Raw genomic sequence first — 25272 nt, 5'->3', positions numbered from 1 at the left:
TTGTGTATCCTTCGCGATAAGTTTATAATTACAACAGATGTAAAAAGATTTAATAAAATAAATACAAATGCCTTTTAAACAAAAACTCTTGAAAAATCACTTTTCTTCGGTTACTCGACTAACAATAAGTATAATCCGTCAAGTTGCGCACCGCTGCAGTCGAGCGATGTTCCTTGTTAGCAATTCCTACGCCGAAAGAATTTCTGAGTGTTCTCGTTTTTTATTCCACTGTTAAAAATGAATCCTAACGTAAACTCGCAACCTAGCATACTCTGCACCTCGTCAGTGGCGTGACGCAGCCCCGCAGCGACTACAAAGGATCCAGAAACGAAGCAGGTAACGATCTCTGATGGAAAGAAAATTACGCGGCGCAGGGGCCACGGGTCCGAGATAAGAGTCACCCGGTAGAACCAGTCTAATAGGTTCGACTATGTTTTATGGTTCAAGCTAGCCTTGACACAGGTCCAGGATCACGGTGTCAAGTTTCGACGGGGCTAGCTGACGGCCTTTGCCGAGTACAATCATACGTTAATGGTTAATTCTGGCTACCCCCATAAACCTAACCCCGCAGGCCCCTGCGAGCGCTTTTCGAGCGTTCGTGGGCCTCGGATCGCGGGAATTAAAACCCCTCGGACCTTTCGTGCGGCCACCTTCGCACGACCGCAACAGGTCCATTCGTCAACGTTCACCACGACAAATCTCCCGTCTTCTACAATAACCGTAATCCAGCGTTACCTTATCACCGACAACCTTCGGCCCCGACGCTGAGTTACCAGAATAATCGTGCCGCGAATCCGTTCCTTGAACTTACGTGAGTTCCTTTACATCCACCTCTCGGCCACCAAATAATGGATTCCTTCGAAGATATACACTTGCGGTGAAAACTAAGTACGTATCTTTATGCAAAACAAAATCTTTGCGAACGTGCCTACAAAAATTGAACCAAAATAGGAATTCATTTTATTCTGCAAATATTATAACGTGAACTTTACTTTCAATCTTTTTTATATTCTCGCATATTGTTTGCATTTTTTAGGTTCTTGTACATTCAAATTTCCGATAAATGCATAAAAATCCGCAGTCTAGCGATTGCATAGAATAAGCTTATGGGAGCGTAAAGTTTGTATAAGTGTATGATTCCTTGAAGGTTTCTATTCAAATATGTACAGAAAATCTGCAGAAATGCACGAATTTCTCTACGATAAATGCACAGAAATCATCCCTACCACTGGGGAGTATACTTTTTGAGGGGTCCAGGAGTTCGCTGGGAGCTGCAATTATGATTTTTTTTTTAATGAAAAATTTCTTACAAATGTTCTAATATGATTATTTTGAAAAACATATATTTGTGGTAACTTATTTTATATATAATATGATCGCCGAACAAAAAAATGAAAACTGAAAAATAATAAAAACAACTATATATTTTCAGTTGGACGCACATGTTCGTCATCCGCAACGAAAGTGTTAAGTTCAAGAATGAGTTTTACAACCGCAATTTGTTTTCTATCAGAAGTTTCAATCGACTATCCAGAAGCTGATTCATTTGTCTCAAGTTTATTTTCATCGACTATCTCTTATATTGAAGATGACGTTTCAAAATAAAACCTTTATTTACATTTAAGTCGACGTAATTCACTTTGTGCTAAAGCAACAGTACGCGCGCTATGAGATGAGGCGAAGGGACTTTAACACTAGAACTACTAAGAACAACGAGTATCTGTTAAACATATTTAAAGCTGTTAAACTATATCTTTGAAATTAGATGGAGAAGAAAATTCATTCACCAATTCAATTTAATCCCATTGTAATAATTGTCATTGAAAGTTATAGCAAAGCATTAACGTGCTTTTTAATTCTACTGTTTTATATTTAATAGACTAGACGCCTTCTCATGAACGATGTCACGTCCGACGTGACAAACGTTCGAACCGATAAAAAAATCATCTGTTAAGAAATAATTCCTTTGCTCTTAATAACCATAAATGGATGTGCCTAAGATTTGCAAACTTTCTCTTCCAATAAATAATTTTGAATACTCTTGTTATTTAAGATCAAACACGTACACTTCTTAGACGTCTAGATTTCTAAAACTTTAATGCTTACAAGAAGTTGGCGTTTCAACTATATTTCCTTGATGGACTCATCGATAAGGCTAACCAATCAGGCCTCACCTCGTGTAGGGTTTCCACCTGCTAAGAATATTAGCGTCACTAATCATTGCGTCGTATAAATCCAGAACAGGTGCACTTTTCGGCGCCAGTTGTGTCTTTATCGGTGAAAGTTTTCCTACAAACAGTGACGAAAACGTCGAAGAAACGGTCAACCGAACTGATAACAAAGTTTACGGAAGCATATGCACAATACCCATGCTTCTGGAATCGCAAACTTCTGTCATATATCTTTTACGTGCACGAACGTTTCTTTCTTTTCGATACTTTCTGAGGTTCTAAGGACTGAAGTGTCTATTGCAGCATAAATACCTGCACGAATTATAGCCGGTGACGCCATGCCGAATCTCGCGTCAGAAACACGTGGAAACATAAACTGGCGTCGCTAATAGTGGCGCCATTAAAATGTGTGGAAATAGAAACTGACAACACTAAATTGGCATACTACTGGCGCCAGTAATCGTTGCATGTGGAAACTCCGCTTAACGGACGAGTATACCAGCAAAACTAGGATGAAACGCCAACTTAATTGTGCAATCCTTTCGAATTCATTCATTCGGGTCCGTTTTACTTTTCTCGATCCATCCTTACCACCCTGAGCTTTGCAAGAACGAATCTCGGTTTCCGTTTACTTCGTTCGTCGATGAATTAGAAATTCAATCGACCATCGCTCGATGAAACAAGCATCGATATCTTCTTTACGCTGTATTCTTTCCTGTATAGAATATTAATTCATGGAGAGTCATTGTTTTTTTGCCTTTGTAACTGTACTTTGATGACCGAAGTAGCCACAGGAAAACGATCAGGAAGCATGCTGGTAATTTTCCAGAGACGATCAACGAGTTGCTTTCAAACTGGTCGGAGCAAGTGTACTCTGCATTTGCTAATTTTTCTAGCGACCTAAGTGATCCCAAGAAAATTCCGACGAACTTGTTATCCATGGAAGATGGATGATGTAATGGAAGAAAGTAGTCCTAAAATTGACCACAAACATGTATAACATTTATTATAATAGCTATTTTGAGTTCGTGGAATGTACATATACGTATTTATGTATTTATAGTTCTAATTCATCGCTAAATTTATGTTTACATTTTCCTTAAATCAGGAACCATACCCACCGCAATAAAATGCAGATTTACATAATCTAATGTGATTCTCCTGATTATTAATATTTTTTAATGAAATTCTGGAGAAACATTCATCGAAGAATGATCAATACGTTGTATCATTTTTCAAACACAGTCAGTGTAATAGATATTCGTACAGGAGCCATTTATTTTAAATTACTTGCTGTACGAATACTCCTTACACTGACTGTAGTTCATAATATTATTCGATTATTGCAAAAGTAAGATTCAGGGACATTGAAATTGCTCCAGAATAAAATCTTCGTTGACAATCGATTTCAACAGAATACGTGCATATTTTTACTTTTTCTTCTAGATGATATGTATACATATTTCAAAAATCAAGATACATTTTTGTTTACCCTCATAATCAACATTTTATTTCTTACTGAAAGAAAGAATCATTTTATCTTCTCTTCTAGAAAATAGTTTAGAATAAATTTTCAGAGGTTCAGTTTCAAATTCCAGATATCTGAAATAACTATCCCTAAGAAAAGTTTGATGTCTCTAGTTTTACAGTTCAGATCGCTACAAAACTAGACAAACTTTTTAGAAATGGTCCTTTGACTAACCACGTGTGGCGCCATTTTTGACACAAATATATATACCTAAACAAATTTTCTTCTTTAACCCTTTAACCCTTTGCACTCGGAGCCATTTCGTTACAGAATGCCCAAACAGGAATCATGTCGTATTACACAATGTAACTTATAAAGCATGTAATTTATTGTAATGATACTTGAGCTTATATGAATCTTTAGATATTGAGGAACATATTTAAATCAGCAAAAACATATTTGAAAATCAAAATTTTATACTATTCTAATGTGTGACGTGTGAAACAATCATAGGTATGCATTGATAATTTCTATTTTTTAAGTTGCAATCTTGGGCTTCCTTGTTTATCTTCACAAATTGCACCATGTCATACAAAATATATTCCCACGTCTTCCTTTCTTATACAAATCTGTGTCGTCAAAAATATAGGATTCCATTAAAAAAAAAGTCCAGTTGCATTTTTCTGATGCACCCATGTACAAAAGTGCATAAAATTAGTTGCATGTTATACATCATACCATTTAACATTCACTTATAACTAGACTGTGGATCTTTATGTGTTTATAGAAGATTTGAATGTGCAAGAACCTACAAAATGCAAACAATATGGAAGACTATAAAAAAGATTGAAAGTAAAGTTCATGTTATAATATTTTCAGAATAAAATAAATTTCTACTTAGGTTCAATTTTTGTAGGCACGTTCGTGAAGATTTTATTTTACATAAGGATCCGCAGTTTACTTATAACAATTTTTCTATTCCCAACCGTTTAGGAGCTGCAGCCTGTTCCAGTTGTGTGGGACACCCTGTATATATCTTAATACATGTACCACATTTTTATTTGATTTTTCGTGATATTTGAAGAGAAGCCTTCAAGGAATCATATACTTTTACAAATTTTACGCTCCTATAAGCTTATCCTGTGTAGTCACTAATAAAGTTAGCCTGAACTTACGATGTCCCTGCAGAAGAAACATCCGAGTGCAAGTGTTAAGATACATATAATTATCGTATACAAGACTTAAAGCATATACAATTTATTTCTTCGGAGTCAATTCCAAGAAAGATTTCATTCAGGAGTAATTTACTGCCTATTCCTTTTAATACGTTGTCTAAAACACTAATACTTGTAATTATACTTGTAAGGCTACCATTTTGTTTCAAGACAATTTGTAACAACGTAATCTATGATCTATGTTATAATACATATTTTTTTGATCTCATAAAAATCACGGATCTTACTCAAATCTATTTTTTGATACTAGAACTACCAAATCAGTTAGTGTAATACTAATAAACTAATAAGTTTCTTCCCTCTACATATATATAAAAACTACAATAGTATTTATACAGGTATACGTTGTCAGTTAGTGTAATACTAATAAACTAATAAGTTTCTTCCCTCTACATATATATAAAAACTACAATAGTGTTTATACAGGTATACGTTGACCACTCCAGTGTTAATACCTCATCTTCAGAGCTACAGAAAGATTCGTTGTTAAAACTCTGATACTTTTTTTATTTTATTTCTTTATTACGCTATTGAACCCCCTACGGGATTATTAGCAATATGCTCATTCCAGAGCATATTAATAATTACAGTGTAATTAAATCACACAGTACACATTGCAGAATTAAACAAACTTAAACTTAGATACATTGCAGTATTACACAAAACTTAAACTTAGATACAATTACTATATACAGTGAGTAACTTTAATATTCGGTTATACACTATGAGATTTTTACTTTGTTAGATCATAACTTCGTTTCTAATAAAACAAATAAAAAACATAATCAAGTATTATATTAACGTACATGTGTAGTAAACAATAGTATAAGTTTTACTTGCATAACTTACGATAGTTGTTAAGTAATACGATTTCAACAAAACATTGTCCGATTTTCGTGTTACTTTAATATTCGGATACTTGGTAGTGTAGACTGTTGTCCGACTGTTCGGATGATACTAACAAGCCTTATTTCATCAGTTATTCTTCGATAATCATTGCGTGCATGTGTATAATGCCACGCAAAAACAATACCACGTATAATATACGACAACTTGTGATCTTTCACAATGCAAAGGGGAAATCGTGTAGACAAATTGCTGCCATACTCGACATGAGTAAGGGTACAGTGGCAAATATCATCAAACGGTTCAAATACGAGGATTGTATAGACTCTATACCCCAAAAGGGCCAACCGAAGAAGTTGAATGCACGTAATAAGAAAAATAAAAAAGAATCCTTCACTCGGTGCAGCAAAATTAGCAACAGAGCTCTTAAACGAGACTGGGAAGAAGATACATCCCCAAACAATCCGCAGAGCCTTAAAAGATAGTGATTACAATGGAAGAGTAGCTAGGAAGAAACCGTATGTGAATGAACAGAATCGAAAGAAGAGATTAAATTTTGCTAAAGAATTTGTTTTCACGGAAGAAACAAAAAAGTAAATTTAACATTTTTGGATCAGATGGACGTAGGATGGTGTGGCGGAGGAAAAATGAAGAATTTAAATTTAAAAATCTAAAGCCGACTGTAAAGCATAGAGGAGACAGTGTACTTGTCTGAGGCTGTATATCTACATTTGGGCTGAGCGAATTAGTTTTTATTGACAATATTATGGACAAAAATGTGTATTTCAACATATTAAAAGATAATTTACACAAAAGTGCTACATAAATGAGAATTTTAAACACATTTAAGTTTTACCGGAACAATGACCTGAAATATAAGACACCATCGTGCAAGAATATTTACTGTACAATTGTCCAAAAGTTTTACAACCACCACTTCAATCACCTGACCTCAATCCTATCAAAAATGTGTGGAATGAACTAGAGCGACGTATCAGGACAACAACAATATCTTCAAAAGAAAAGTTGAAACATCGGTTAAAAGAAGAATGGGACAAAATAACTATTGCATATTTGAAAAAAATCATTAGCAATATGCCATAACGTTTTAAAGAAGCGATACAACAGAATGACTACCCAACAAGATATTAAAACACATATTATTATAAAAATTAGCCTCAAAGTACATAGTTTCTAAAAGTGTCCGAATATTAAAGTAACGGGAAAATCAGACAATGTTTTGCTTAAATCGTGTTATTTAACAACTACAGTAAGTTATGTAAATAAAACTTATACTATTGTTTACTAAACATATACGTTAATATAATACTTGATTATGTTTTTTGCTTGTTTTGTTAGAAACGAAGTTATGATGTGACAATGTCAAAATCTCATAGTGTCCGAATATTAAAGTTACTCACTGTAAGTACAGTATACAAACTCTGATACTTGACTCCCACGAAAAACGTAGAAAGAAGGAATCAACAGCAATCCAGCATCGAGCTTCCCACAATTTATCCGAGGGGAAAAGGAAGAAGACGAGGAAGACACAACGAGTCTACCTGTTTATCGTTAGCTAACGAATGATCGGTTGCCCGTTTCCAGCCGCTGGTCACCGAGCCATCACGAATTCCGCCTTCTTAACCGGCTAGTCTCGCATTTGCATATAGATGACGAACAGTAACGTACAACCTCCTTAGAACTAGCAGGCGTCAGACTTCGATACTTTTTCGAGATACAGATCGAAACGTTCGAGGCGAAGGATGAGAACGAGAAGAAAGGCAACGACCAAACCAGCCTGCAAAAGCGAACCAGACTCGGATTCCACAGGTCAGTTTATTGGCGAGGAATTGCCACGCCGATGAATTGCAATCGGATTCCACGATTGGATCGTCCGGACTCTTCGATCGATCTAGAGTAAGCGAAACATTAAATCCTAACGCGTGAAACGATCGCTCGAAAGTAAAGTGACTGTTTCTCTTTAACGTTACAGCTACCAAGCCTGTCAATTTGAATGAATGCATTTCAAACTTTTCTTTGGAATTAGTTAATTATTAACAACGATCTTGCCATAGATTTTTTATAACACTTACTGTAATAAAGAATTAATTATACTGGTAAATTGGTATGATCAAAATTGATTAATATTAATTTCAAAGATACAGTAGTATGGATAATAGGTGTTTGTTGACCGTTTATAGTTGTATCGTAGTGAAACTTCAACTATTTGGATTAAATAAACATGGTTTCCGTTGATGTTCGAAAGTGTTCAGTATACAATGCGAGAGTGTCATAGGGGATGCGAATTGTAAGTAAATGTAAACAATTAGTGGTGAATGTACACCGCCGTTGAAGTAATCAGTATTGTGATAGTAATTGTAAAGAGGCTTTTAGACTTTATTTTTAATCATAAAATACGTGTGTAGCGTAGCCGTAGTAAACACGACAACGTCATCTTTCACGTTTCATTGTAATCAGGTGCATTTTCAATTAAAATAAAAATATCAGATACTATTCTATCGTGTGATTTATTAAACCACACAATCCTAGAATCCTCTATTTTCGAAGGCAAATGAAATTAAAAAAAAAAATAAAACTGCAATCACTATTTACTACCATGAACACAATTACCATGTACTAATTCGACTAGTCAATTATCCAAAGTAGTAATAACTACTTGCTATTATATTTAAAAAAAAAAAAAATGAAAAAAGAAATAATTTTGTTAAATAGTTTATAAATGAAATGATAAGCGTAATGTGACAAGTTTTATTTGGTATCAATAATATTTAATGCATTATCTACTGATAATTTTTCTTTCATGGTAGTACCTATTAACAGACACAAGTATCTCGAAAGAACGAAGAAATGGTAAGTAATATGTACAAGAATCACCATTCATTTCATAAAGTACAGCAAGAAAATGAATATTTTATGTTTATTAATTTAAAAATCAATAATTCATGAAACCCGAGTCTTCAACAGAAAACTTTAACGTGTGAAAGCAAACTATGAATCAATCTTACTTCTAGAGATCTGCATCTTCATTTTTTAAACTGGTACATCCAGAAGAAAATTATGAAGACCAAAGACGAATCTTTTAATTCATTAAATTAACTAATTTTAGATTACTTTAAAACTCAATCATTTTTATCGGTTACAAAGATTTACGATAAATATGTTTTAATTTCTAGACGTTCCATCTAACGATGGTCGTCGGCAGGATCAAATCCTACAGTAACTGCAAATATGAACAATAATATAATTAGGTATAAAAAAACACGATGATTGTCTGGAAAGAGGGAAGAATATAAGAATATAAGAAAGAAGGGAACTAGAAAACACTTGAAGATACAAAAAACGACATTTAAGAAACGTATAATAGTTAACCTTAGACCAATTACATATAGGTGTACCTAAATATCAGAATAAACGTGATGATGAAATTGTATGGTGATTCAATCATCATTTCTAATCTTCCGATTCGAACATCTTCGCATAGCCTTTGAATATCTCGGTACTCTCGTTGATGGACACATGCAACACTAACGTCCCTGTGCCAGTTTAAACTCGGTCATTTTGATATTACGATCGCACGCAACATTAACTTAGCATTTGAGAACGTAAGTGTTCATGAAGGTTCGTCTTTGATCTTCAAAGTTTTACGCCTCGAAACATCAATTTCAGGAATGAAACAGCTGATCTGTAATGACGTGAGTAATGGAAACGTAGATGAAGAATTCGTTTGAACAAATCTTCAAAGCTTTCGTTTCATAAATGAAGAAACAAATTTATAAAGATGTGAAAAACAAGAATATTGAAAGATTCGTCTTTGGTCTTCAAAATTTTCTTCTGGATGTACGAGTTTAAAAAATGAAAGTGCAGATCTCTAGAAGTAAGATTGATTCATATTTAGTTCGCTTTTACTCTTTAAAGTTTTCTATTGAAGACGCCAGTTTCATAAATAAAAGAATAGGATTGTAGACAATGAAAATGTTGACGAGCAACGTTTTTCGTCCTTCGTGTTTTCTTCTGGATATAGCAATTCGGAGGACGAAGGAATATATCTGTAAAGATGTCAACGTAAATGCCTGTTGATCAGTATAATTTTCTTGCAATCATTCAGTTCGATTTAACGTGTTGAGGTATGGACAACGGAGATTTGAAAATACCAATCCAAGAAAATCTCAATCAACCCTTTGGGCTCGAGGCATTTTTCTATAGAATTAAATCTAGCCTATTTTTATAATAAATTTTGAAAACAAAAAACTCTACTTCGGAAAGAAACATTTACGAACATTCGTGACTCAATGTATTATTATTTCGATTGATAATGAGCTGTATTCTGATATAAGTAAAATTAAAATTGTACGTTCAAAAAATCACTTTTAAATTACATACGTCGCTCTAGAGGCGCCACTCGAACGCAAAGGGTTAAATTATCAAAAAACTTGCAGGTGTTTCCATACATTTGAGAGAAAACGAGCCAAGAAAATTGGGAAACATTTTTCGAATCATTCGAGGATAACCAGATGTTTCGGAGGTTAGGAAGCAGGCATTGTTCAATTTTTCGATGCCAATCTATAGAGCGTTCCTTGGTCCCGCTAATGATACGGAATGAAAAATGAATCGTATAGGATAACCAGTGTCCAATTTCTCAATGGCTGGACACTGATGAACCTCCAAGGCCTATTCCGAAACGAAGTTTGCATTCTAAAAGAATGATGAAGAGTAATGGTCCATGGATGGTGTTATTCACTGTTTCTCCTCGGAGCAAGGTGAATCACGCGCTGACGAGTTATACCGTGGCCACGCAGAATCTCTCGCGCAGGTGACAGAAAAACAACTTGCGCTGGCCGACGTAAAGATTTCTATTCCGTTTCGTAACAATGCTCGAATACGCGTTTCATGTTTAACGCTGCAAAAAGGAAGAAGTTTAAGGATGCCTGTTATGGGGAGCAGAAATTTAGGCGTCCCCAAGGCTGTATACCTCTGACTATTACCACTTATTAGCACGCGACCGGCTCTCTCCAACCACGTAACAGCGTCTCTCAACCTGTGTTTGGTGTTGCGACGCAAATCTCGCACGAACACGGACTGTCTTGAATCTCTTGGACAGATTGCATTTAAAGGCAATGATATAATAATATATGCAGAAATTCATCCAATAGGTTGAGAATTACCAGCATGAAAAGTTTGGAAGCTAAGCGATAACAATAATTTCGGAAAGGGGAAATAAGTGGAATAAAGAAACTGGAAAATACCTGCTTGAAGATGGAAAACAAGGTGAAAGGTATACAATATACAGTGGGTGTAGAAACTATTCCGATATACCAATCGTATATCGATCAATTTCCAAAAAAACTATGTGAAATTGTAATTTATTAACTTCGTTTAAAAAAAAAACGAAATTTACATTAATTTATAAATAATTAATACTTCGTGGGATTTCGTTTTGATTTTATAATTACTGCAACTCTTCTAGGCATTAAATTAACTATCATAAATGTCGATGTTATTCGGGGTAGGATCTTCTTTCATTCCTTTATTAGAGCATTTTTTAAGTCTTTTTTTACTGGAAATTTAATGTTTTATAATTAAGCAATAAACTGATGTGCTTATGTTACAAATTCTACTGTAAATTGTTTGTCATAAGAACCGTGCGAATACTTATTGCTTCTATATATCTACCAATTTTTCGTATCTTCTTGTTAATTTCGCAAATTATATAAACTAGTAATTGTTGTTTGAACTATATTCTAGAGACTTCCGAGAATATGTAGAATATCATTGATTATAAAAATGACATGTAGAATATCATTGATTACAAAAAAACATGTATATATATATACATGTTGAGAAAGTATCAGTCAATGCATACAGTGAGCATTATGTGTGAATGCTTTTTTTTCAGTTTGATGACTCTCTCTTGTTTTGGCGTTGCTCTCGTGAGTATGTTTCTGTATCGCGTTGTATGTAATAGCTAAGATAATAAAGTCCTACTTTTATATAATGTTAAGTATAAAAGCTCTGGTCTATTATCAGCCTATTAATTCGCCCTGTCCTTACTCACTGTATTCCTATTAATACATGTCGAATTAAGTAACCTCCTCCTTTTCGAAGTCGGTTAAAAAAAGAATTAATAAACTACAGTTTCACACAAAAGTTTTTGGGAAATTGATCAATATACAAATACATTCTACACCTACTGTAGTTGAGTTAATATATGCAAGTACATCTAAACGCCAGATTAAATAATAAATAGTATAAAGGATAACTTTATGTGGAAATGCTTGTGTAACAATATAATCTTAATCTATTCATTTTTAACTTTTAATCCATGAAGAGTCGGTATTCTATTTGGAAAATTTTTTACTGGTATTAATATTTATTTAAATGTCATGCGATTGCTAAGATATAAATTTGAGAAAAAAATACGGTGCACTGCAATTTTGTTGTAACCTTTATTATATTACATATGTTATGAATAAATAATACGGTAATTCTGTGACGATTTACTTCCTTCGTTACAGTTTAGTATATTCCTTGATTTTGGTTAGTGAAATTAATTCCGTCGTGTGTTATTATTATTTCTCATCAATATATGTTTGCAGGAGCTTACAGTAGCGTTGTTTGTTGTTTTGCACCATACGCTGTAATAACTGTCTCGATATTATTAGATAGTTCTGGGTGCCAGGATCCTATTTATAGGACACGTCGTAATTTGAGGACAAAAATTATTTCCATGAAGAAATCGAGTTTCCATCTTAATAGAATATTTTTGTCTGCAACTTATAGAAATAAAACACCAATATAAAAGAAAAACAACAATAATTCCTTACTTAAAAATAGTTTATCGGAGCATTAACGTTTGTTAGGAAATATATCGACAGCGGCTTGGATCGTGGCAGCGACATCTGCTGATGTTGATTGTTTATTGTTTTTTTGTATGTTCCATGAGTACGATCGCGGCAATAGTCGAGGTTCATTAATATATATCTTTACTTGAATAAATATTTATCTTACATAGTGCAAAACGCTCGTGAACAGTTCTTTTATACCTTAACCACATAACCAACCTGACAACGTTAAACTAGCAGCGCCACGATTTGTTTGAAAACGGTAACAGGTACAAAATTTCTTTTAGTGGTACAACTTAGTACAAATTCAATACTAAATGTATCCGGTTTGATTTTTTTCATTTATATTAATTTTTAACATTTTCAGCAGTAGCTTAATATTAAGGCGTCTGGCCACTCTGAGCGCTCGCCAGATGGGTACTATTCTTAAAAAATTCATAAATGCAAAAGTATAGAAAAAAGTATCTTTATGTTTTGACACATAATAAAAAACGGTTTAATAAACACATCAAAAATTATTTGAGATAACAAACAAAAAAAATGGCGGCAGTTCGAACATTTTGGTGAAGACCTTCGGCACGAAACGCGCGTGGGCTGTACCATCATTATATTCTTTAGGTTGCATGTGAAAAAGAAAAAAAAATATTAGTTTGTTTCTGGAGTTTGTCACAAGAGAGTAGCAATTGGATTTTCTTTTTACTATTAAGATAATTATGGTGAGCCGAAGAAAATTTTTTTTTATTTTTCACCGAAATTTCACGAGAAAAATCGTCAATAAAAAAAAAACTAATCAAGTAATCGTAAAAATCCATTGCTACTCCTCAGATAATGTATCTAAAAGTAGTGTGTAGAAATTTCAGAGCAATCGAACCGATAGTTTACGAGATTTACGTTGTACCATTTCGAAAAATGTAGGTTCGAGATAATCCCAAAAGAAAGTATATGTGCGGTCTGATTGCTCTGAAATTTGTATACACTACTTTTAGATACATTATCTGAGGAGTAGCAATGGATTTTTACGATTACTTGATTCATTTTTTAATTAAATTTTTTTTTAAGAATAGTACCTATCTGGCGAGCGCTCAGGGTGGCCAGACGCCTTAAGCTAGCAGCGTCATGATTTTTTCGAATACGGTACGAGGTACAAAATTATCCTTGGTGGTACAAATTAGTACAAACTAAGTACTAAATATTCCACTAGTCAAGTAATCCTCACTCGTCTACGGATTGGCCATTGCAAACTGACTCACGTATATTTGCTGTCTAGGGACCAACCAAAGATGTGTACCTACTGTGATATCACTATCGCAGTTAAGCACTTGTTTGAGTGTCTTTCCTTGCAACTAAGTCGAAGCAAATTCAACATTCCAGGAAATCTCCAAGCAGCACTGAATGATGAACACCGATATAATTAGTTTCATGCAATATTTAAATTTAAGTAATAACATATGAATGCGCACCAAATGTAAATAACTCAAATGTAACCTAGTGTAAAGTTGTGTAACTGAAGTGTGGTCGCTAATAACCTGTGATGTTAATGCGACCTTAAACAAATCAATATAAAAAAAAAAATATTCCACTAAGTCCGATATGATTCTGCTGATCTGGTCCTGCCAGTTTAAGAGAGGTTGTCAGTTGTGTCCGTTGGGTCTTGCGGTGCCACGTAGGAGCCACAAACATCGATTAAACTACTATTTCTGTTAAAATTCTATGTTCCTGTTCAGTTTTGCTCTTTACTGTACGTGCCGCTATATACCCAGCTGGATGGGTGAAACTCGTATCTGCGCGGCTCATACTACATAGGAAGTGGAAAAGAGAGAGGTCTCTCGAGCAGCATAAAGAGGATATAAGCAGGGATACGCTAGCAGAGGCAGACGTAGCCAGCGTGGATGCAGCAGTGCTCTATCTGCTTTAACAACGAGTTTCAGAGCTCGCGAGGCGCTTTCTGCTCGGTTCCTCCTACTCCTCCATCTTCTTTTCCACCTCTAACTTCTTCACCGTGCTGCCTCTATATTCCACCACCGCTACCACCTCCTCCATTTCCACCTTCGGGTTTGCCTTCGCCGCCGCCTCTTCTTCCTTCTTACCTCTTTGGTGTCTTTCTGAATTTTTCAACTGCGTCCCACCTCGTCTCCTCGCCCCTCTACAAACCAACCACTACTCTCTTACTCGCTCCACGTGTCTTTCCCACCTTTGTCTCTCTCCATTCGTCTTTCTGTCGGACTCTACTCTGTCTCTCGCTGGTTTCGGCTTCGTCGCCGTTGTAGTCCTTTTTACCTTTTGTCCTTCTTTCGACTCTTTTCTTGCAATTTTTGATTCTTCACGGTTCTCCCCGTGTTCCCCCCTATGTTGCTTCCTCTTCGAAGAACCTGGCACTGGGTTTTTCTGCGAGATTTAAAGGTTTTGCTTTTTTTATTCTTTTTTTTTATGAGTGAGAAGGTTAGAGCACTAGGCAAGGTGAAAAATTAAGCGTCGTTGCTGAAGGAATTCTCGCGCTGAAACTGCTTCCACGCGTTACTTCCAGCTGATTTGCTGCTTTCTGATTTTTAGGCACCTGATTCGTCGACGATTCATCTCGAACGGTCGGGAATTTTTTCATAATACGATACGCATTGTCAGTGTAGTAGAGGAATCTTAAACGATATTATCTTTCACGTTTAGTTTTCATTGCATGTACCGTATGTAAGATGGAAACTTTGTAGAACAACTCAACTCTATGAAGAAAATAGAAAGAAGCAGTTCCCCAACTCGCAGATTGACAAAATTGCTTAGATATAACCTCATCTCCACACCATACTACTTGTGTTTGATTAAAGAATGAAATCCTAAAGCTTCTTTTGGAAAACTCTTTATGATTATAATATATATGTAAAATAACGGATTTCCGACAGCGATTAACAGTCAATATTGTGAAATACGGTAAAATTTTGAACAAATATTTCTTCAGATTGTCTGGATCAACGATTCAATAAGTCTACTAATACTACGTATATATACACTTACAAATGTTTATTCTGTTATAACTACTGATATAAACATTATTGTTATCTTTTACTGAAATACAGTGGGTGTAGAAAGTATTCGTACACTGATCAATTTCCAAAAAAATTGTGTAAAATTGTGATTTATTACGAAATTAACAAGAAAGAAACAATTAATCGATAGAAATATTGAAGCAATAAGTATTCTCACAACTGTTTAATTTTTAACACTTGATTAAAAGAAAGAAAAGAAATTTACATTAATTTATAAGTATATAATACTTCCTTCGGGGGGTTTCCTTTTGATTTTATAATTATTGTAACTTTTCGAAGCATTGAATTAACTAAATTATTAGTTTTTCGAAGTAGGATGTTTTTCCATTCCTATATTAGAGCCATTTTTAAAAGTACTTTACTGGAAATTTGATGTTTTCTAATTCGTACAGACCAATAAACTAATGTGTTTACGTTATAAACTCTACTGTAAATGGTTTGTCATAAGAATCGTACAAATACTTATTGCTTCAATACTTTTACCCACTTTTCGCATTTTTTTGTTAATTTCACAAATTATAGTAACTAGTAAATGTTGTTTGTACTATATCTATTTTAGAGACCTCCAAGAATCTGTAAAATATCATTGATTATAAAAAAAGAAGTTAATAAACTACAATTTCACACAAAAGTTTTTTGGGAAATTGATCGGTGTACGAATACATTCTACACCTACTGTAATTCCAATCACTTCAAACAAACTAATGACGTAAAAAAACGTAACTCTTTAACATATACAATAACATTCTATTTCATATCCATGTATTATTGCGTATAGTTATGTAATTGTTTTATATTTTTAAGCAGAAATTAAGTGTAACCTGAAGAAGATCATAAGAACATTTTGGATTCTTCTGAATCTTCAATAAATTGTAATCTTTGACGATATGTAAATGTGCCTCGTGAATTTTTCTAAATTTTGAATATTGTTGATGTTATCACTGTTTGAAAAATAGTACTAACCATTTTTCGATAAATTATAACTGTTGAACTAGCAGAAAAATAACACTGATCTCTTGGGTGTTTATATTCAAGACTTGAACAAAATATTCTTTAACCATTTTGCAATTGTTTTCAACAGATACGATTTTCTAATAGCAGGAACAGATTTAAGTATAGTCTACCAAATACAACATTGCGTAAAAACAATGCGTATTATTCTGGTTTTATTCCATCAGTTGAGTGCTAATTAATATAAGTTACCTTCTCATACAATTTCACTCCCAAAAACAACTCTTCCCAATGTTTAAGTTACCTCTATAAACTTGTACTCCAAAACTTTGTCTTACCTGAAACAAAAAATAATTTATCTTAGAATTCGCTATCAAGCATTAAAATGCTAAAGTAATACAGAAAAAACTTATCCAACAAACAGAGACAAGGATTTAGAATTGCCTTTTGCTTGTTCGGGTTTACTTTTGTATTTAATATTTTTTTACAATTAATGAAAATGGACTAGTTTCGCTATACAGGGTGATTCCAATACCTGAGTCGAACTATAGTCCTGCTGTAAGTGCAAGTGGAAGTAATCGAGACAATTTTTGAATGTTTGCTGACCCATGTAAATCTACGATTCAATTTTTGCTCCAAACGCATCGAAGCACTTCCAGAGTGCAATTGCACTTTAAAAATAATGGAAACGATTTGTGAATAGAAGGTAAGATGAGATTGTCGAAAAGTCAGTACTTCAGAAGATATCTCATTTCATTTGGAATCTTACAATAAACACTAACATCTCTTCGTTATAAATATTATAAACATTTTCTTATGCGTGTTTTGATATTTCGCATCACGTTCAACGCCCAATTCACGTTTAATTTCTTCTGAGTAACAATAATTTATTACATTTGTTCGAAATATGTTAGTGTTCAAATGTAAATAAAAGGGAACTATGTATATAAAAAAATGAGAGTGAATTGCGATAAGTTTGTGTGCAATCACACCCACTTTATTTGTACTTATTACCTCACGAAACAGATTATCTAAGCATGCAATTGTTCAAAATATATGTATCATGAATTTGAGATTTGTTTCGTTTTGATTTATGCATTGTTAATTTATCTTGTTTGGTTGAACCTATTACCTCGTAACATTCTTTATACGTTTTTCTGATAATTCTAATATTTTTCAAGTAAATGCAAATATTTCGATCACTAAACATTTCGATAGTGTCAATTGACTCTAAACAATTTTTGAATTATTTACAATATTATCGGTATGCATTTCCTAATTTCGTGATTCCCGTATATACGAAATTGGGCACCACGGTAAACATGTTAAATAGAACGTTTGACTATTCGATCGATCATGGTGCTGACATATGTAACATGCCACATTAAATACAGGTGCGACCGAACAACTGTTTCTGATAAAAATGATCATTTCCTTATCTTCAACTCCATTCGAGTTTCTTTGACAGAGATAACTAATGTTACATCAATTGATCAATTGGAAGTATCGATAATTATATTCGTTGATTACGGAGAGAAATTTATGTAGGATCGGGTATTTTCGGGAATAGTAGGCTAATATTGTAAAAATACTTGGAAAAAACCGAATTTATTGACGCGTTTCGACACGACACGTTTTTTCCACACTCCCTCTCGACTCTCAGCACTCGCTCCACTCTCTCACTACGTGCAACGTTGCCCAATATGCGCTTTTATTTTCCTTTCAGTGGTGCGCGTTTATATCTATCCCACATTTATATTATTTTCAATTCTTTAAACAAATCACGCTTCTATCACTGTTTCAGAGCATCTCTTTAGGTTACAAAATATACAACCGTTAGAAAATAATAAGAAAATATAAGGAAAGTTAAAGGAAAGGGAAGAAAATTGCGTAAAAATAATAAAGAACAAGGAAAAAGAATTAACTACGTCGATAAATTTAGTCTTTTAGGAGAAAAGGATTGTATGTATACATATATAAACACTTGCTTTAGTGTTACTATACCTTAAATATATACGATTTCTCCTTGTCCAGTCAAATCAATGTTTATTCACTAATGAAGTAACAGTTTTCGACCACAATAAATAAGGTTCTACAATTTAATTGAAAACATAAGCATGGTGCAATGTGTGACAAAAAAACAAAGTAATGAAAAATAAAATCTCAATATGTGTAAGATTACCTTATACTTATGTTTGCAGTCCAAGTATTTCTCTAAACAAATCTTATTAGGGATAAAAACAAATAAGATACAATTATTTACACCATACAATTTGTCCTTTTGAACCAAATAAATTTTGTAAAAACGTTTTCTTTGATAGCTTCATTCTTGCAGGAAATATTTAACCATTCCGCTTACAATGAAACACCACGTATAATCGGATTCGAGCAACGATAACGTAATTGATTTAGATTAAATAATATCTTAATAAAAGAATCTTAAAACGGTATGGTCGTTTCTTGTGTTTCATATAAGCAAGTATTTTCATAGTTCTCGAAATATTTTGTGTTTCTTTTATCGTTCCAGTTATATTCTTATACCGTTCCATATTTTCTGCAAAACATTTATTAGCTCCAGTAGGCTCTTGTCGTCTGAACTTTGTCTCAGCGTTTTCTTTGTCCACCAAAACGCTTTGTTAATTCTGTACAGGTGTAAAAGCGTTAAGAATGAAGAATGCCGGCGTGAAACTTCACCTTTCGGTTTCCTCCTTAACTTGTACTGTTTTCGAGACTTTTTGCATGAGCAACTTTGCTTATTGTTTCCCTCTTTAAACTTTCCTGCCTCAACCGTTTCCTAGAGTTTTTCCTCCTTGCTCCCAACTTTCCTAAAGCGTCGTCGACCTCGCGAAAAAGATAATCGACTCGAAGGTTCGAAAAAGGACCTACTGACACATTTACTTTCATTTTCTCAAAATTGCAGATTTTATGCAGATTTTACTTCGTGATATATTCTACTGAGAAAAATATATGCAAAATATATGGACCCTCATGGAAAATGAAAAATTAATATTTGTCTATGTGTACAAGACCGATATCCAAGCAATAAATGTGAACAAACTATTTATATGGTATTTTAATTAAAAAATCAGTACTATTTAAAAATGATTGCCCTTATTAGGAAATAGATTAAAAATGTTCGAAGTTAGTTCATAGTATAGAAATATCCATAGTATAGAAATATTCTCTAGAAATTCTTTTTTCAATTAATGATTCATATAAGTACTTTTAAAATTCGAATAATCTCATACTGTCTTCTAGATCTTTAAACATTTTTTTAGTTCATATTTATTACATTCATATATCTAGATTCATTAATTTTCGATTCAAGATATATTATACATTTTAATATTTTTAATAAGACACTTAATGATCGAAAATAATTGTCTCGTATAATTTAATTCTTGTAGAAAAAAGGTATTCTGTCAACGTAAATTGCATTGGCCAAAAGTACTCAGCACTCAACGGGTTAACTTATCCCGATAATCTCAGCCTTGTCAGAAACAGCATAGAATCCCCGTTTGCGCGACATTTCGCACTCGTGTTTTCAATCGATAACAAATAAAGTGTATTAATACTCGCGGGGCGTGGGAATTGCGTCGAACAGAGCACGTTCGAGTTGCTATTGGCCAGTGACGATCGAAATCGCTTATTGACAGGTGACTGTCAGAATTGCTTATTGAAAATCATTTCTGATATCGACAATTCGGCTATCAATGCTTCGACAACGTCCGTGGATTTAGCGAAACGATGCTTCGGCGTCAGCAGACACGGTGCATTAAGCTAGAGATTAATGCGGATGCAAATGTTAGCCAACCTCGCACAGGAGGCGAGCAAAATTCTTATTTAAGTAAACATTTCTAATAACGAACGAAGGATAGACAATTTTTTATGTATTACCTGTTGGACGAAAATGACAATTTGAAGTAAAAAATGCAAAAATTTGATATTCGATGAATAAAAACTTGTATTAAAGACTGTCTGATCTAATAACCGTAGTAAATATGTAAATCTCTGTAAAACAATGTTTTCCAAACTAAAAAAAGGAAACTTTTAATGTAGAGAAATGGAGACAACTTAAACATTTTTCTTATTGTTAATAGCTGTACTTATTATTTAAAGTATAACAAGGAATTTATTTTTCTGCTATGATTTTAAATATTCCACTTATTTACATTATTTAATAAATGTCTCAATTTCTCAAGTTTACTTTAAGAATAATTGTACAAACATGTTACTTGAAGTTTTCATATTTTTTATTTTATTCATACTTTATTTATTATTAAATATTCAAGCAGCAAAACATTAATTCAGTGATAAATATTGTTGGTATTTTAATCAAATTTCACTGAGCAGTCATCGCTTATCTTTTGATTTAGAAACAAATTAAGCTTAACCCTTAATACAGGTCTTTTCAAAAGGAATTTTAATCTTTAATATAAAAACAATAAATGTAAAATATAAATTCAAATAATATGTAATATGTACAAGTTTTCTTATTTTAAATGAAAGTAGGTATATATGGCTAAAAAGTAAGTGATACTAACTGGCAGTTATACCCATTCAGTATACTCTGATAATTCATCATGGTAAGATACACGCTTCAGGAATGTTTGATGATTATCAAATATATAATCCATCTGATATACTTGCTATTCGTCGAATCGTTGCAAAATTCAGGAACGATTTCACTCTACACGATACTAAACAGGAAGTATTTTATCGCAATCATAGAAATTGATTCTCATTTTGGTAAAAAAATCATGTTTCTAGATGAAGTACATTTTTGAAGCTAACAAACACCGAATGAATTAAAAATAAATACTGCATTCCAGTACGCTGCATTCCACGCATAATTGTCACGCATTATATTTTATTTTGTACAAAAGGAGAACGTGTTCTATCTTAAATGGTTGTTGTTTTATTTCATTTTAACATCATATCAGTCTTATCGATAAGTCCTTTATCCCAGGGCGTGGAAATTGTCTAGAATGCATCTTCTAAAAATTATGAAAACCCTTGTATGAAGTATCTCAATTCGCCATCTATTATTCGCGTAAGCTTTATCTTCAGTTTGAAAATTTTCGAAGCACGACGCATAATACTTAATCGAGAAAAAGTCACGCGAATGATATTGCCACACTCTTTATTTCCGACGCGAGCTGGAAATTGAACGATAATTCGAAATCGTAATTATAAAGGACAGCCAGGCAATGGTTAGTAACTATCGTAATCATCGACCCCCTGTAATTACCGTACTCCCACTTACGTGTAATGACACGCACGATTCATGCATTCCTGAAGCATGGAATCACCGAGACCGCGTGTCAGGCTGATTTTAATATACAATCATGTGCTTCCTTTTGAATGTATCTCGGTCTTCAGTTGCGGTTACAAAGAATTTTCTGACCGGGACTTTAGAATTCTATTTTTAGACAAATCGCACATTTTCGTAATACAGAGTCCAACCGTTAAATTATCCCACCATTTTTTAAGAATTTCCGGTAGTGGAATTAAAAACTGTTTTAGACAAAAGTTTATCAGTCCTTGACGAGCTACATGGTCGTACATTTCTAAATCTGAAAAAATGATTTTTACGGAAAATTGTAAAGGTCACCTTGACTTTTTTTATAACATGGCACCATATCTTTTGGATATCATAGGCTCGTTGCTGATGTCGAGATGAATTCAACGGTGTATTATAGTTATTATTTATAGTTAGTATTATAGACTCAAGCACGTATGATTCAATAACGCTATTTTCGAGCGCTTCAAGTAAGTACCTACAAATCGAAACTTCAAATTGTTATATCTCATTATTGAAACATCTGACAAAAAATGTTTCAAACAAAATTAACTTGTTATTTCCTGTACAATCTAAATATGTAACGTTTTATAGGAAGTTCCACTTAAAATTATAAGGCACACTTCGCGATTAAGTAGTTAGAAAGGCCCTCTAGATCCATGCAATTTAAAACCAAGAATTTAAAAATCGATGTTATAGTTTTCGAGATATTGAGCTGTTAAGAGTTGTGTGAACAATAAAATGATATACACATGTCATGGAACAAGCTTGTTTTTCATTCGAAATAAAAATCACGAAGAACCTCTCAGTCATCTAAGTCATATCCTTTCAAACTTAAACAAAGATGAATTATAAGTGACATTTATTCTTTCGAGAAACGACTTATCGTATAGGAAAAAATAATTTACTTTGCGTACACTTCTGGCTATTAGTATTAAAACACCTACCCTGCGTGGAATAATATAAGAAAAAATAATTAAATATTTTTACTGAGGTTGAGATTCGATGATTATGGTAACCAATGCATTATTTTCAGTTTCTTTTGATCTTCTAATTCTTTTAAATTTGTGGCCCATTTTGAAAAGAAGGCTGGCAAAATATAATAATCCACCTTCAGGTGTGCATGAATTGTGGGAAGGAACACAACAGGAATGGTACAATATATACAATACCACAAATAATCACAAATTTAATTGACAGTATGCCTCATAGATTAGAAGCATTAAGAATAAGTAAAGGAACATGGACGAAATACTAGGTTGAAACCTTAATTCGTCGAGTATAATTAAAGTGGAAAACTGTAAACATGGTTTGAAATCTCTATTTTTGTAAAATGTTCTGCACAATATGAATATTAATGAAAATAAACCATTACATTTCGTTAATCAGATGCAGCTTGTAGCTACTGTTATCTAATCCTTACTGATCACTTGAAAAATTACTTGTATTATCGACTTTTACATAAAATCAGCGAAGTGTGTTTACACTTTTGTTGGTATGCGAATATACCGATATTTTCTCATTGTCTCTTCTGTGATATGTAGTTTAACAATTTTTACAATCTAACTACAGATTCATCGTTCGATATTATTACCTTGTCCTGTTTTCTTAAAAATTATAACCCTTGAATGTGCGCCACGATTATTTTGCCCAGGGCGCCAATATTGCTAAAACCGGCACTGCATAAATATCCACTCCAAACGAAATTAAACTATAATTAACGAGTTTAAATATTTGAACTTTTACTTCCACATAACTAAATGTAGCATGACTCAATGAAATATTTAAATAAACTTAATATACACGAAGATTCACACTGACAACGAAACGATTTACACTTTGTACATACATACAAAGTATCTAATACAAGAAGACTCTCACAGCAAAATGTAAGCACGACGTGATACACTATTTTAATAAATATGGACTTGGAAGTTATAAATCAACCATGTATATGATAAGTATTTACAGTTTAACATGTATTTTAATTGAACCCAGAAAATAAAGGCAATGAAAAATGTTATTCTGCGATAAATATCATATTTTATAGAAATGTAGCAGGTGTTCTAATGTGTACGCAACAATGTACCTCGGGATTGAAAAGGTTAAAAATTCTTGCAATAGCACAAATGACGTTGTGCGTGAATTGCATTGCAGTACAGTACAGTAAGCAATCCTGAAAAGCAAATTTTATTACAAAAGGGCGCATTATCACGATCAATGCGGTTTTCGGCTTCGAAATTCACATTTGGTAAGTTTGAAGGCACGCTGTCGAGATTCACACAGGAAGGTTGGCCAGAAGTTAAAACTCATGGAAACGCGTCCACGTGTGCGCAAATATTCGCAAACATTTCGCGTACAGCTCGTCGCCACTCGTGGAACAGTCGTCCCTGTAGACATCAAAAAAACTCTTTTTTCCCGTCGCATTTTCTGTCTAGACGTACTTCCACTTATTCGCCGACCGACACACGGCCCTTGTCATCGAGGCTGCGGCACGATTTACTTATAATTTTCATCAACGTGTACTCCGTGCGTTGCATTTAACACGATACCGGGAACTCGTACCCCCCAGCTGTGAAAATAACGTTGAAAGCATTCTACGCCAGGGACTTGATTTATCAGTGCGAAACGTGCGATTATATCATGCGAATTAGTACTTATTATGTCGCACGCGTTCCGTTGTTCGTTATATTAGTTCCCAGCGCATGGAACGTCTATTTTACTTCCGTTAAAGCGAGATGATCATTGGCCGACGAAGATTATATTTATAATTTAAATCCATGCTTGTTAACAAATGAGTACACTCATTGCCTACACATTACACAGTGAGTTTCCGAATAATTCGTACTTAACTATCGGCTTCTAACTTATAATATAAATGTTAATTACATTTAGTATTAATGAAACAAGATAAATAATTTTGCCTCGAATGGTTTCTCCTTTACAGCAAGTAGCAATAGAAATGCCACAAAATCCATTTTGTCGAATATGTAAAATACATTGTAAGTGTGACAGCTGAACCAAATTGTTTGGTTGTGACAAATTGGATTTTCTTTCATTGTAAATCAAATCTTGAATACCCAATAAAAGAAGTGATTAATACTGTTCAAATGAGAATTAAACTAAAAATACTGATATCTGTAAGCTGATGTATCGATCTGTAAGTTATTTTCCTACTTTGCTATTATGCATCCATATTTTATTGTTTCTGCATTATAGTGGCGTTTTTTTTTCAAGATCAATAACTCCAGATTAATTTAGCAGATGGATTTAAAATTAACAGACTAAATTCTACGAAAATAATGCTCACTATAAAAAAGGCACACGTTTTCTCATATTTACAGCAGAAAATTACAAATCATTTAAAAAGTAGCCTATTCCTTCCTAATTTTCCAAGCCGGAAA

The 25272-nt window shown here is 33.6% G+C and overlaps 1 protein-coding gene across 1 annotated transcript in view; it reads right to left on the bottom strand.

Moving 5' to 3' along the window:
- LOC128887986 (uncharacterized) overlaps positions 1-25272 on the bottom strand; it is a 456277-nt gene that overhangs the window by 316845 nt on the left and 114160 nt on the right. The window lies entirely within an intron of this gene.

The sequence above is a fragment of the Hylaeus anthracinus genome, unplaced genomic scaffold (assembly GCF_026225885.1).
Source record: "Hylaeus anthracinus isolate JK02 unplaced genomic scaffold, UHH_iyHylAnth1.0_haploid 11989, whole genome shotgun sequence".
NCBI classification, from domain to species: Eukaryota; Metazoa; Arthropoda; class Insecta; order Hymenoptera; family Colletidae; genus Hylaeus; species Hylaeus anthracinus.
The sequence above is the reverse complement of the archived record's forward strand: the minus strand, read 5'-3'. Positions and strand labels throughout refer to the sequence as shown.